Raw genomic sequence first — 16,081 nt, forward strand, 5'->3', positions numbered from 1 at the left:
GGCATGTATAACACCTGAGCAGGTGTCCACAGACACATGTACATATTTTTGGTGTCCAAACTCAGAGATGTGAGTCACATCCATCTGCCAAACTTTTAGCGGGAGCAAACCCCAGGGATTAACCCCAACACTAGGTGGATGCTGATAAATTACACATCGAGGGCAGTCTAATATCACCTGTCTCGCATCGGCTCGAGAAATTTGAAATTTTTGTTGTAGTGCTTTTGCATTAACATGAAATGTTTTATGAAAGGTTTTGGCTCTAAGACAGAGCTAATAAATACCCATTCTTGTCGGGTCCATTGATCCACTACATCATTTCCTTTGCCCAGGGGTCCTGGCAGGCCCGTATGAGCCCGAATATGCAAGGGATAAAAGCAGGATTTTCTCTGCCAAATCAACTGTTGTAATTGTTGAAATAATGGACCAACCGGACTGGAACTTTTAATAGGTCCGGCAACCTCTAAAACCTTGAGAGCATTAATAACATAAGCAGAATCAGATATTAAATTAAAAGGAAATGGGCATGCTTCAAAAACTTTTATAACAATTTTTAACTCTACCATCTGAGGAGCACTGGGCTGAAACTGGTGTTGTACCGATCGTTGTGCCTCAACCATGTATACACCACATCCCGTTTTTGAGCCATCAGTAAATACATTAGGGGCACTTACAATAGGTTGAGAAGTCGTTACCTTAGGAAAGATAATTGGGTGTTCCTTAAAAAACCCCAAAAGGGGATGTTTTGGAAAGTGGTTGTCTATTTGTCCAGTAAAGCTACATTGTAAAATAGCCCAATCATCTATAGTAGCACACAAGGTTTGAACTTGATGGCTGGTGTAAGGAACTATAATGGTAGACGGGGCAATTCCAAAATACTGTAAGCATTGTTGAATTCCAGATAGTGCAACACCAGCCACAGCAGTAGGGTAATATTCAATGGACTTGGCCGGTGATATTTTCGGGTGAATCCAAAACAATGGGCCTTCTTGCCACAACAACCCAGTAGGTTGAGAAAAGGTAGGGAGTATACACAGGGTAATACTCTTGTCTTCCTGTATTCTCTGTAAGCAGGCATTTTGTAATCTCTCTTCTACCTTATGTAAAGTCTCTCTTGCCTCTTTGGTTAACCTGTCTAGGAGAATCCAAAGCGGAGTCTCCTTGTAACATAGCATAAAGGGGTCTCAACTCATAATTTGGTAGCTTTAAATAGCTTCTAACCCAATTAATATCTCCTAACAATTTTTGAAAATCATTTAAGGTTTTTAGCTTATCTTTTCTCAACTCTACCTTTTGTGGAGTAACGCAATTTTTACATATTTTTGCTCCTAAGTAATCAATAACCTGGTCCTGCTGTACCTTTTCAGGGGCTATAAACAGTCCTCTGTGCTTTAGCATCTCAAATCCACATACGCCTTTTCCAGCATATGTTTACTCTTTGCTGTTAGTAAAATATCATCCATATAATGAATGCATCTCAATTTGGGATATTTTTGTCTAATAGGGGCAAGAGGTTCGTCCACATAAAGTTGGCACATAGTAGGACTATTGGCCATCCCCTGAGGCAAAACTACCCACTCATATCTTTTATCTGGCTCCTCATGATTGCAGGAGGGAATAGTAAAAGCAAACCTCACGCTGTCTTGATCATGCAGGGGAATGAAAAAAAACAATCCTTTATATCAATCACAATAATGGGCCAAAAGGCCGGCAGGGAAGAAAGCAAAGGTAGGCCTCGTTGTATGGGGCCCATAATTTGCATCTGGTTATTGATGGCTCGTAAATCGTGTAACAAACGCCATTTTCCAGACTTCTTTTTAATAACAAAAATAGGTGTATTCCACAGGGATACTGATAGTTTAATGTGTCCTTGGGTTAGCTGTTCCTGTACTAATGTCCTGGCAGCAGTTAATTTTTCAGAGGAAAGTGGCCACTGAGGCACCCACACCGGCTCCTCCATTTTCCAGGATATGGGGATCCCTCCCCCAGTGGCCCCTAGGAAAAACCCAAGCCCTGCCTGTGGTTTCTCTGGTACACTTTAATAGGCTTCTTGTTCCCTCATAGAAATTTACCTAGTCCAAAACTGGGGTGATAACCCATACACACCATCATGTCATGTGATTCAGGGGAATAGTCATTACTTAATTTAAATCCCATTTCTTTCATAAGGTCTCTGCCCCATAAGGAAACCAGGAGCTCTAACACATAAGGCTGTATTATACTGGAATGTCCTTCTTCATCACTCCAGTGCAGCTGTCTCGCACTCATGTCAGGGGCCTTAGCATATCCCAGACCTTGTAAGGTTTGGGAAGACGCTTGTACAGGCCATCCTGATGGTCAATCTTTTCTGGCAATAATGCTCCTGTCTGCCCCAGTATCCAAAAGGCCCAAAATTTTCGTATTATCAACACTGAGTTCAAGAACTGGTCTTTGGTCCAAATCAAGAGACAGGAATGTTAAGTCTGTTCCTGTGGATCCAAAACCCCCCTTTCCTCTTAGCTTGGGCTGAGCCGCAAAATGGTCATGTAAACTGGGTAAAATCAAAAGCTGAGCAATTCTATCTCCTGGGGAGATGGCTAAAATTCCTTTAGGAGATTCAACCATAATCTTTACAATTCCAGTATAGTCTGGGTCAGTCACACCAGGATGCACCTTAAGGCCCCGCAGAATTTTGGATGACCTCCCTATCAACAATCCCACCGTGCCAGGCTCAAGGGGTCCTTGGAAGTCTGTGTCAACTAACTGGACCCCCATTCGGGGAGTTAATACGAGTCTGGTGGTGGCACGGAGGTCCAGTCCTGCTGAGCCCGCAGTGGCTCTCCGCGGTCCTTGGGGTGCCGGAGGGTTAGCCACTGTTCTGGGTAGTAGCTCCTGTCCTGGTTCTCGACTGCCCCATATATTTGCGGGCCCTGAGGGCGGGGGCCCTGCTGCCCGTTTTTTGAATGGGTTCTTTCCTCCTGGGCCTGCTTTAAGGTTCGACTGTTGATGTCTTTCACAGATCGGCATTCACCTGTCCAGTGCTTCCCCTTTTTACATCTAGGGCATAGCCCAGGCTGCTTAGGCTGTTGTCCCTTTCCTGTTTCTATCACACTTCCTCTTTCAGGGCAATTACGCTTTATGTGTCCCATCTTGCCACATCTAAAGCACACACCTGAGCCTCCCCCTTTCTTCTGGGTTAATTGCACCACAGCAGCAGCTAATCCAGCATTAGTTAGTGGTCCGCCCAGCTCTCTGCAAACTTTCATCCATGCTTCTAGTCCCCTATTCTTATATGGGGTTATGGCGGCTCTGCATTCCTTAGTGCACTGCTCGTAAACAAGCTGTTTAATTAATGGCATGGCTGCGTCTGGGTCACCAAAAATTCTGCCAGCGGCCTCGACCATACGGGCAACAAAGTCTGAAAACGGCTCCGTAGAGCCCTGCAGGATTTTGGTGAGATTGCCACTCACCTCACCTTTATTTGGTAAGGCCTTCCATGCCTTTATGCCAATTTTATTGATTTGTTCATAAACTTGAACCGGGTAGCCTATCTGCTGATTAGCGAATCTCCCCTGTCCAAGCAGCATATCTCTGTCCCAAGCTGGGTTTCCCGCGGCCTGATTGGCCGCAGCCTCTTCACTAGCAAATTCAATCAAAAAGGCCTTCCAATCTAAATACTGACCTGGGCTCAAACAAGCTCGTGTGAGCCCACTCCAATCACCGGGTGTCATGCAGTGTCTGTTTAGGGCCTCCACCTGGGCTACAGTAAAGGAGGCTGTGATTCTGTATGTCCGCACAGACTCAGCTAAAGATTTTATAACCTTAAAATCTAAGGGTTCATGATACCGCTGTCCCTGTGGATCCTGAAATATTGGACAAGCTAGATGTAACTCGGTTCTGACCACTTTCCACACGTCTGGGCTGAAAGAACAGCTGGGGCTGCCACTTCCGGGGTCCTCTGTATAGAGTGGAGGGGCCGAAGGTGTGGCGCGGTGCACGGAGGGCGTGCATTTGTCTTTATCTGGGTCCTCTCTCTCCTCTTTCCTCCTCTTTCTTATCTTTGTTTTTTCTATTTGTTCTATGAGTGATTGTAGTTCCTCTAAGTCTGTAGACTCAGAGGTCTCTAGTTCGGCAAGATCGGGGTATAACCCCCCCCCTCTCCTTTTCACTGCCTGCCCTTTCCGATCTTTCTTTCTGCAGCACTTCTAGGGCGGCCTGACCATTCTCTACCGCCTCACTGCAACGCTGGTCCTCGAGACAGCCTCTTATCAGTTTCCATATTGGTCTCACTCTGCTCTTAAGCGTTCCTTGTTCAGAGGCAAAATCTAGGTCCCTCCTTGGTTTCTCCCAAGAGGCCACCGTGAGGCTTCCAGAGACAGCGAACCACGGGGCAACGATGTCACATTCATCCAAAAATCTCTCTAAAGTACTCTTTTTTATTTTTAACTTTTTTGAGTGCAGTAGCTCATTGAGAGCCAAAAAAATTGGGTGCGAAGAAGAAGCGCCCATGTTTTAAACATTTAAAGCTGGTAAACAAACTTTTACTTTTGGCTACTCTATTGACTAGCCCCGGGTTCTCGCTCTCTCTTTATCTACAGAGAAGAGCAAAAATCCCCCCCCCCCCCCCCGTCTTGTCGCGGACGCGGATTCCCCTTTTACCTGGGAACTTACTGGTGCACCACCCTGACGGCAGAGAGTTCTGAGTCCTCGTTGGGGTTATGTGCCACCATGTGTCGCGACCGCCTCGACCAGCAAGGAAGATGCGACACCGAACTCTTCTCTCTGCAGTTTGACCCCAACCCCGGGGGGAATTCCCCACAGCCTTAAGTACCCGCTGGGTAGCCAACCCTGATACGCCACGTGGGAACCACCAATAGGTTCAGGGCGCGGAAGCAAGCCAGATTCTTTGCCTTAGCCATATAAGGAGTTGTTTACCACAGAGAGCACTCGTCATTGGGAAGGCGGAGGGCGGAAGCCGGCGCCATCTTCCAGGTGCGGCTGCACGCAGCTCTCTACAGTAGATGAAGGAGTCTTGGCTCCATTTGTAAATCCTGGCCCTCTCAGTTTTCCAAGGAAGGTAGGTTTCTACCAGGTAGTCTCCAAGGAACTGCTTCATTCATCCATCTGCTATGGCTTGCAGAGAATTTCTGTCTGTAATTTTCATAGTAGAGACATCCCTGATATATGTTAGCAGCAACTCTCCCACTAAGCAAATCTGACCAAGGAAATCTGACATTTACATCAGGGTTGATATTGTCATACCAATGTGTGTGTGTGTGTGTGTGTAGGGTGAGAGTAGGGAGAGACAGATGAGTGGAGAGAAGGTGGAGGAACTGGGTATACTTGGAAGGCAGCAGGGCAGTGTGGAGGGGCACCATGGGGTAGAGGGGTAAAAGCATTGGATTTTCAGATCACTTGGGTTTGAATCTTGGCTCTGCCACTTTCCAGTAAAGTCTCTCAGAGTGAGTTTTGGTGGCTTGATCTGAAAAGAAAAACTACTTCATAGGGTTATTAGAGTTAAAAGCGTTAAGCCAGGAGCCAGTGGCTCATGCCTATAAATCTAGTTACTTAGAAGGCTGATCTGAGGATTACTGTTTGAAGCCAGCCAGAGCAGGAAAGTACATAAAATCCTTATCTTCAATAAACTACCAAAAAAAAGTCAGAAGTGGAGCTGTGGCCCAACTGATAGAGTACTTATCTTGAGGAAAAGAAACTCAGGGTTCAAGCCCCAAGACTGGCCAAAGAAGAACGAGGAGGAGGAAGAAGAGGTGGAAGAGCAGGATGAAGAGGAAAAAGGAGGAGGAAAAAGGAGGAGGAAAAAAGAGAAGGAGGAGGAGCTCAAAGACAGCACACGGGCCCTGAGTTCAAGCCCCAGGACCAGCGCTGCGCGCTCACACACAACACACACACACACACACACACACACACACACAGAATTAGTTAATGAATACTAGCATTAAACATTGTGTCTGGCATATGCTATGTATGTCAAAAACATTAGCTGTTATCAGCTGTTTCTTAATAAGGGGAAAAATCAATGTTGAGATGGTGGCTTCACCTCTGCATGTGCTTTCTCAGCCAGTCAGCCTTCCATATTTTCAGGGATGTTGGCCAGTGGGGTGGACCATGGGATGTGGGGGGAGGGATGTGAGATGTAGGCTTCAGCTTCCCGAAAGCAGGAACACTGGAAGGCAGGAGACCTCAGTCTTCAGACCCCTGTCCCCCTCATTCCACACTTTCAGAAGAGATTTTCCAGTTGATTAAAGAGAAGATAGGTCAGCATGTTTCATCTCTGACTTATGGAGAGATCTGAAGTGTCCTTACCAGTCTCATTTCAGTCCCTTTCTTTTCTCCTCCCCCACCCTAGGGCAAAACATGATGTCTCTTAATCTCAGGTGGAGGAGGGGCTCCTCTCAGATAACTGAGTCTGACAGTGTTGGAGAAAAAGCCCTGGCCCATGACTGCCCTGCTCCCCACAAGCTTCTCATTTCAGACCTGTGCAAAATCCTCAGGCAGAAAGAAGTAACAGACATCCTTGATCAAGTTGCAGTGAACCATGCTAATGAACCGCAGGGTGATTTCCCCGCTGCAGCCTTAAGGGCTGTCCTAGAGGTCGGTACAGCTGTCTAATAAAAGAGCATCTTCATAATCAGTGTTCAGTGAAAACCATTTCGTTTATAGAAACAGTGAAGCCACCTGCTATTTAAAGGGCCCCTCCTCCTCTTCTTCCTCACCCCAGGCGGAATCTTCTAACTCACCCCCTCAGCCAGCTGTGTCCTGTCAAAGCTCCAAGCTCCTCTCTGGGAAACATGAGTCCCTGCTTTTTATACTCTGCCTGGAGTCTAGGATTATGGCCTCACCCACAAAAAAAAAATTCAAGGAGAGTGGTCAGCGGAGGGACAATGAGATGTACTCGATCAAGTGGAGAGTAAACTCTGCAGATTCTCTCAGTCCCAATCTACTCTGCGCCTCTGGTTCCTCAGTTCCCACACAGCTCGAGCTGAATCAGGCACTGACAACTGAGGGGGTGGAGAAGAAAGGCTGGGAGGGGAAGGGAAGGGAAAGGAAGGCAGAAGAGAGGAGAAGAGAGGGGAAAGGAGGGGAGAGGAGGAGAGAGGAGGGGAGAAGTGGGAAGGCAATGGGAGAGAAAAAGAGAAGGGAGAAGGGAAAGTGGAAGGAGGGGAGGGGAAGGGAGAGAGAAGAAAGGAGGCAAGGAGACCAGAGGGGAGAGGGAAAGAAGAGGATGTAGTTACAAGGGCCGGAGCCCAGAGTGAAAAGAGGGCTTCTTAGCAAATCAAAAACAAAACAAGACCCAGTGCAGCCAAACCTCCCCCTGCCAACCTGTTTGGAGTATAGGACACTTGGTTTAAAGGAAGTCTCTAGTTAACTGAAGTTAAATTCTTTTTTGTCTTAACCACGAATTTAGAAAAGTTCCAAACATTGGGAATGTGCTTCCTTTCCTCTGTTATAAATACGGTCCGTGGGGCTGCCCCTTTCCCCCCCAATGGATATTGAACCCAGGACCTTATACGTCTGAGTTCCATCTCCAGTATTTTTATTGTTGTTGGTGGTGGTGGTAGTGGTTTTTTTTGTTTGTTTGTTTTGAAGGTAGGGTCTTGCTATCTTTTTGCTCAGGTTGGACTAGAACATGATCCTACTTCCTGCCTCTGCCTCCAAAGTGGCTGGGATTACAACCATGAGCTACCATGCCTGGCTCTGAACATGAGATCTTACAGTGTCTTCAAGGGCAGCATTGAACATGAATACTAAGAGTGCAGTAGAAGGAAGTATCCCTGCCTGGCTAGAATATATACCAAGGGGGAAAGGCAAAATCCTTACTGTAAATTTGCTTTTTAAAAGATATGTTTGACATATCTTAATCATGGATTGCAGAGGATTTTTAAAGATTAAAGTTCAGCTATTTGGTACACTCCTATTCATTCTGCAATGCCTAATGTCCCCTCCTCTAGGAGCCTTCTTTGATTATTCTTTTCATCCTCTTTGCAGGTCCTCCCCTGGATTTTTCTATCCACCCACACTTAGGAAACTTGTTCACATGCATTCTAGTGGGCAGATGGCTGAGGAAAGTTTTCATCTATGAGAAATGCAATGCTTCTTTGCTATTCCATCATTGTACAGCAGAGTGTAGGAGCGTAATGGGAGTTTAGGAAGAAAAGCAGCTAATAGTTATTAAAAGTCAAATAGTGTCAGGTCTATGGAAGTGGGTCCTAAGGATAGATTCAATATCAACCAAAAGATAGATGGTCTATTGTACTCAGTGTTTGAAGAGTCTCTGTTTGACCATAATAATAAATCACCAACTAGTTCTTATTGGGACATGTCCTGTTTCTAGGAATGTAAAACCATGAAACAAGCGTGAAACAAGGGAGTTCTGGTCTTGTATCTAATTTCATATCCAGGGTTGTGCTATACCTCTGAGCTAGAGACAGCTGGCTGGCCACTGGCCTCTTGGGCCCCAGACACGGAGGCAGGGCTGTTATCTGGGGATTAGCTCCATCTGTCCTGAACTCAGTGCAAACCTCCTGTCCTTCCTCTTCTCTGAGCCTCCTGCTGGTGTCTGGTCCCCAGCAAACTCTGGCAGCCTTATGTCTGGTTGGCTATGATGTCAAGTGTAATTTAAGCCAAGGGCTTGGTAACCCTCTCCAGTGACCCTCTGGGAAGGCCTGAAATGCTGCTTAAAACCAAACAAAGCCACAGCCCTCTTGCTCTATGGGTTTTCCAGATGCTAGGATGTGTGATGAAGCCTGTGGTGGGGGCTGCAGGCACTTTAACCTTCAGGATTCTCAAGGGAGGGTTTTCATCCAAGCAGATAGACTCCTCCTATAGGCACCAGCCATGTGTGCAGATCTTCACCATAGGCATGCAATAGGGAGCCTGTGGGACATTTCTTTAACATGTCTCAACAGACAAGGTCTGTCCTTATTTCTAATGTATTCTCGTCTTTTAGTGTAGAGCCTGACAAAGGGTTAAGTTTTCAACAGATGCTTCACAAATGAATAGAATTCTATTTTCAGGATTCAATTATGACTGGATAAAGTCTAGTCCTATGTCCCTTTGCTTTTTTTTAGGGATGAGCTCATCAAATCTCCCCAAGGCCCCCCAAAAGTCAACCTGTTACTCAGCTGCCACCTCCTTATGCCAGCACATGGGGTTCTGCCCCAGGCATCACTTAATTCATTCCACTCCCTCCCCCTTTTTCTTGTCTGTCTCTTTCTTCTCTTTCCAAGGTGATCAAGTGTCTCGGTTTGCCCGAATCTGAGAGGTATACCAGGACTCACTGTCCAAACCATGGAAGTCCTAAAGCTGCTCATTCTAGACCCTCCTTCCTTTCTAGAACCATTTAATGAACCATGGTCAGAGTCTTGCTTCTGAGCTAAGGCTCTGAGGATACATCAGAAACAAGATCCAGCTTCGGCCCTCAGCAATCTCATAGTCTGGTGATGAACACAAGTGGGCAAGATGCTATACAATTCCAAGGAAAGACACCCTCCCCCATATAAACTGAGAGATGACAGAGAGGAAGAAGTGACATTGGAAAAGTCATCCTTCAGTAAATGATAGCACAGACCACCAGAACACAAAGGTTCATTCAGATCAGTCATAACAACTCAGTCCTGCCCAGGAAGGAAGACTGAGACAAATGGGACCATTCTATATCCACTTGCATGGAGTGCTATGGTATTCCTAAGGAATCAGAGGGAATTCTCAGTGGCTGATGACTTGTACATAATCCTGCACTACTATTCTGGGGCCAGCACAGACACAGACTATTGGAGGGTTGGTTTTATCTGGGGGAGGAAGAGCTAAACTGCAGGGCAAAGCTCCCTTTGCTCAGGAGTGAGGAAATACCCATTGCATTTCTACTACCCTACATGTAAAACATGAATATAAGTAAGGGTCTTGTTTGTCTAGGCCACAAGACAGGAGACCATGGACATGATCTTGATTTCTTTTATGACACAGAGCTTGCTAAACCCGAGGTTGGGAATTGCTAAGTGCCTTTTGGCCTAGATTTTAAGATTCTGAGTTCCACAGATTCTGAGTTCCCAAGACTCAGGCAGGGAGCAAACTCAGGGCTTTAGGTTCTCCTTTCCATACTAGGTGAGGTTCTGCTCACAACCTGCTTCTCATACTACTGCTGAAATTGGATATCATCTGGCTTCTGTAAATTTTTTCTAGCTCCAGTGTTTGTTGAGATGGAGGATATTGGCTACATCTGAATTCGACTCTTGTGATGCTCTTTCGGATTTGTGTTTGGCCAAGCCCACCATGTGCACACACTGATAACACATGTGCAGGGGTCCTCAGGATTCAACTCCATGTTAATATGGCTCACCAGAGGGATGGAGTGCTCCCTTGCTGAGTTTATCCATTTCTAGGGGGGCACTTACGCATCAAGGCCTTGGGGCTCCTAAACTTAACTGGGGCCACTGTTTATTAGTAGCACTGCACTCAAGGACAATTAGGAGTGCTTGCTTATGGGCCAGGTGTGGTGGCTTGTGCCTATAATCCTAACTGCTTGGGAGACAGAGATCAAAAGGATCTTGGTTCAAGACCATCCCGGATAGCAAGTTAGCAAGTCTCCATCTCAACAACAACAACAACAACAACAAGTAGGTGTGATGGTATATGTAAGTCATCTCAGCTAAATAGGAGGTGTAAGAAGAGGATTACAGTCTAAATTTGTTCTGGCAAAACAATGCTAGATCTTACCTGAAAAATAACTAAAGCACAAAAGGCTGAACGTATGGCTTAGTGGATATAATGTTTTCCTAGCATGTATGAGGGCCTGAGTTCAAAGAAAATATGCCAAAAGAAAACAAAGAAAAGTGATAATTTATAATTTTAGAATTTTTATTCTGTTCTTTCTACTCTAGCTCTCACCTAATTCTGCACCTTGTACCTATAGCTTTATAACATACTCTCTTCTAACTTGCATGCACAACACAAGAGAAACCTTGCTAGGAACACAGGGTGGGATGTTTTCATCTGGTTTGATGATGGATACTATGCATCTTCTTCAAGGCAGATTCTCTGGAAACATTTGTGGCACTCCAGCCATCAAAATGCCTGAACGATCTAGAAACTGCTAAACTATCTTTGACGACCCTAGCACTCCAAGAAGTAGGGCGACGTCTCCCTGTTTCCTTAAGAGCCAGACTGCCTTGCCAGAGTCCTGCTCATCTGCACACTTAGCTGCTGACTCTGGAGCAGCCTGGCTTCCCGGGACTGAGGCCACCAAATGGAGAGGAAGCCACCATAGACCCGGATAAGTGCTCCTTTCCAAACTACTGCAACAAGAAGCTCTTGAGCAATCAAACGGTAATGGATTGTTTCCACTGTTGAAAATGTTTCACCTTCAGCAAGGACAGTGGTTCTTGGTGCAAGAATCTTTGACATGAGCCTGGTCTGAATTCCATCACAATTTATCATTGCATGTCTTCCTTCCCCTAGAGTCCACCTCAGTGGTAATAGTCTGATCTTATGCATTCTATAATTTATTAAGAGCCAGAATGGGCCTTATGGTATCACACTTCTATCAGGGCAGAGGCCCTTATATCAAAGAGACAGTACAGGTAACTTCTCTCTCTCTCTTTTTTGAAATATGTTCTGTCATGATTGGAATTTGCAGAACAATGAAGGAAAATTCTGCTGAACACATTAGGAAACAGAATTAACCACTGAAACTGAAGCCTCAAAGCATGGAATCAGAGGCCAGGCAATCCTGGTAGAGATCCACATCAAAACTTAAGTGCCTTTTAATGAAAATAGCTCAAATGTGTGTTCTGGTGGTATGTTCAAGGATAACATAGGCGAAGATGAGAAGGAGGAATATGCCAGCAGTAATGATGTGGTTTGGGTGCTGGGTCAAATGTCATACATGCACCCAGTAGGTTACTGAAACCTTTATACTGGCATGTCTGGCAGTTTCATGGCCATTGGTACCTTGTGTTGATTGATAGCAGCTATTTAAACTGGGTCAGAATTCTGCAAACTATGTAATAATCAATTAGTGGCATAAGATGCAGCCCAGTAAGAAGAGGGAAGCAGACATCTCATGTACTTATATTTTATGAGCTTAAACTACGCTTGTTTCTGTCTTCATTCCACGAGGAGTTGAGTCATCTGGGTGGTATTTGCATAGGGTTATTTATGACAGCACTTTAACTGGCCTGCCCTTTGTTGCTACTCTACCTTAAGCTGGACACTCTGCCCTCATTCTTTCATCCATTCTCTCTCATACTTAAGGAGACCCTCTCTCAGACTAAGTTTGGGTCCCAGTGCCTGCCCTTCTCCTTGTTTGCTCTGGGTACATAGGCAGTTTTCAGTGATAGGGCTGATGTCATGATGCTTCCAAGTGATTTGGCCCAAAGACAACACCTACTCCCTGAATAATATCCATGAAAACTTAACACAGTAACTTGGGTGAGTCACATTTTCCCTGTGGATGTGATTTGCAGATGTCGAGATGGCATCTCACCAGGGCTTGCTCCTGAAAATGGAACTTTCAGAAAACAGCACACTGACTATAGAATGTCCTTCCCAGAAAAAGAAAAGCCTCCTATAGACCAATAGGGACTCTGTACACATGAATGCAAATAAAGTTTCCAAAGTAGCCAAAAGTTAGAGAATGAGAACAGAAAAATTGTTCTAAGCAAAGCTGTAGATTCACAGTATACTTGACTAAAAGGTATTATAGCTAACCATTTTCCCCCGCTCAAACTACATTAGCACATACTTGCTTATTTGGTTCTCATAAGAACCTGTGATTCTGTGTCCAGTAAAAACATCGCCTTCCACGTTGTCACTGAGATCTGGAAGGGAGGGTGTTTGGAGAAACTTCATTAGCCAGGCGCTGGTGACTCCTGCCTGTAATCCTAGCTATACAAGAAGCTGAGGTCTGAGGATCATGGTTCAAAGCCAGCCTGGGCAGCAAAGTTCATGAAACTCTTATCCCCAACAGACTACTTAGAAAAAGCTGGAAGTAGAGCTGTTGGCTCAACTGGTAGCACAGAGACAGGCTCAGGGATAGTGCCCAGGCCCTGAGTTCAACCCCCAGGAGCAGCAAAAACAAAAGGCAAAAAACCCAAATCCTCATTAGATAATGATTGAGAGGGACTCAGGTCTCCTCATCACTGAGTTCTGTGTTGTCTACCTTTGTTGTCCAGAGGAAGGCCACTTAAGTAGCAATGCATTTATTTTTCTTCCAGAGAGAAATGTATCTTCAAAAGAATGTGAATGATTGTCAAAACTTGCAACAAATAAATGCGAAAACAGCAAATGTTTTAGTTCTAGTTCTATAATTCATTTGAAGATTTTTTTTAAGTCTAAAAAAAACTGGAGGGCAGAGGAGAGGACAGACAAAGCACTGAGAAAAGACCCGTGAAGCATGCCATTTATGCCCAAGACTTACATGAAGTAAGACCCCATGGTAAGGCCTGTGGGGAGATAACATTGTGATCATATTTCACAGTGATAAGCAGGAATATAAACCTGGTGACACAGAAGATAAAACTTGAGGTCAGGACCCACGTTGCTGAGCATTGGCCTAACACCGAGTACATACATTGTTTTGATGCTGGTATATTTATCTGCCAGGACATAGCTACTGGTCTGGCCTTGGTTCTTTCTTTAGGACACAATGACCAGAGAGTGCATAGAGTGAAGAGATGGGAAGGCCATGAGAGGAAACCCAAGGCACGGCAGCACCTGGTTGGCAGTGGTGGCACAGGCCTATAATCCTCGCATTCAAGTAGCTGAAGCAGCAGGATTAAAAGTTGATGTCCAGCCTGCCTATAGCAAGAGCAGGTACCTGGGAATAACCATCCAAACCTCCTCTGGAGAGAGGGTGAGAATGAGAGATGGAGAAGACTCTAGAGGCCAGAAGGCAGGACCTGCGGTGGGCAGAGATAGGCTCTGATCACATCTCTGTGGGTAACAGTAAAAGGGCCTTAGATGGAAAGGTTGGTGTAAGAACATCCTCTGACATTTTGCTTACCTAATGTCTGTTCCCCATGACCCCCTTGGAGGGCTGGAGGAAGGAAGGTGCTACTTGTTCCTTGATTTGGGTTTTGGCCTCACACTTCCTTTCACAGCAGCACTATTGGAGGACTTGACACCTGAAGACACATGTGACTGTATGGAAATCCTACATATCCCCTCCCCATTCCATCTCCACACTGCCCCCCCCCTGCTTTTTCTGCTTCTGCTTCTTTTTCCTGAGACCATGTGGAACAAAAATGAAAGATAAATCACTTTTCCATTTTTTTTTCTGAATGAGGATGAGGAAGTCCTTCTGTAATAAAGCAGTGGGTTTCAGAGCACATTTGTATTGTTAGCATTGTCTGTTCTTTTCTTTTCTTTTTTTTTTTTGGTCATAGGGCTTGAACTGTGGGCCTGGGCACTGTTCCTCAGCTCTTCAGCTCACGGTGAGCGCTCTACCACTTGAGCCACACTGCCACTTCTGGTTTTCTGGTGGTTTATTGGAGATAAGAGTCTCACTGACTTTCCTGCCCAGGCTGGCTTTGAATCACACTCCTTAGATCTCAGCCTTCTAAGTAGGTATGAGCACCAGCGCCCGGTGCATTGTCTGTTCTTGATCCCCACGCCCAGGATCCACTGGTACCATGTCCCACTCCCAGTCTGTTAGTGCAGAAGCTAGGCCTACTTAGCCTTGCCACCCTGAAAGCTATTTGTTGATTGCTGTAATAAGAACTGAGCTCTAATATCCCCATGGGACAATATCACTGTGAAAACCACTGCTTTGTATAATTAATATGGGCTTAAAAAGGGAATGAAGATGCAATGGCATTATCTCATCAAAGAGAGAATAGCAATAATGATAGATGAATGATATGGTTTGCACTAAAGTAGCCTGTAGCAGAAACTAAGTGACTTGGTGGAATAAGCAAGTAGAACACTAGAACACTTGGTGGTGACTTAATGCATCCAATCTCTCCACTTCCCCCCAGAAGTGTCTCACATATCCTGGTGCTCTGGCTTAAATGGGGGCACTGTCTATAAGTAGGTTCCACAGGACTTCCCTGCTCCCCTCCCAAGCCTGTTTAAAGAAGGGTAAAAATCAGCTTGAAGAGTTCTCTGTTTTTGACCAGAAGTAGGATTTATTAGTGGACAGGAGTAAAAAGAGGACCAGACTGGAAGCCCTCATGAGTGCAGGGTCCACCATCGGTCAAGGCCTGTCATTGGGAATGACAATGACCTTCATTGAGATGAGCCATCCTCAGCCAATGTTTTAACATTGATTCAACATGGCAAAAAACCCACTTTTTGTAGACATGGATCTTCTTGTGTCCAGGAGACTTGAAGTTAGCCCTGAGGAGACCCAATTCACATGTCCTTCTTCTGTAGCTTGGTCCTGAGGGATATGATGACTTGGTCAGTAAGGTTTCTTGCCACTATGCTCTATAACTCTCCAAAGGGATCCATATGCCTGTCTGGAGCCTTGGTTGAGAGGAAGATGAGGCTGGAGACATGGATGACCATTGGAAAGACCTTTCTCAATGATCTCCCAGAGCAATCCAGAGCCAGGACAGCTATGCACATTCCTGAGGATGAGGATATTTGCAGTCATTGCACATTGAGTCCCCACAAAGAAAGGAAAATGATGGGCTTAATTGGCAACAGAATACAAAATACAGAAGAGGTGGGTTTTGTTGTTGTTGTTTGTTTTTTGTGGTACTGATCTTTGAACTCAAGGCTTTTTACGTGTCATACAAGTCCTTCAATGCTGAAACTGCAGCTGTACCCCTTTCTGCTTTTAGGTTACTTTTTCAGATAGGATCTCATATTTTTCTCCCAGGCCAGGCTCAGACCAAGATCCTCCTCTCATATAGTTGAGATGCCAGGCATGCATCACCACACTTAGCTTATTTGTTGAGGTGGGGTGGGGACTCTTGCTAATGTCTTGCCTGGGCGGGTGTTGAACTTCCCAATGTGTTTCTTGAGTAGCTGGGATTGCAGACATGCACTGAGTGACATTTAAAAATGCTAACCTTTGAAGATGCAGGGCAGGAGAACTGAGAACAGAAAGTCATCACATGGCCTGAGGTCACCCCATAGC

The 16,081-nt window shown here is 45.3% G+C and overlaps 1 non-coding gene across 1 annotated transcript; it reads right to left on the reverse strand.

The window, feature by feature from the left end:
* Positions 1-15,511: 15,511 nt before the first annotated feature.
* On the reverse strand, positions 15,512-15,645 carry LOC138837148 (small nucleolar RNA SNORA70). The gene has a single exon (XR_011375203.1). It is a non-coding gene; the product is annotated as a small nucleolar RNA SNORA70 (small nucleolar RNA).
* Positions 15,646-16,081: the final 436 nt, after the last annotated feature.

Source organism: Dipodomys merriami, unplaced genomic scaffold (assembly GCF_024711535.1).
Source record: "Dipodomys merriami isolate MVZ:Mamm:240054 unplaced genomic scaffold, mDipMer1.0.p SCAF_263, whole genome shotgun sequence".
NCBI lineage: Eukaryota > Metazoa > Chordata > Mammalia > Rodentia > Heteromyidae > Dipodomys > Dipodomys merriami.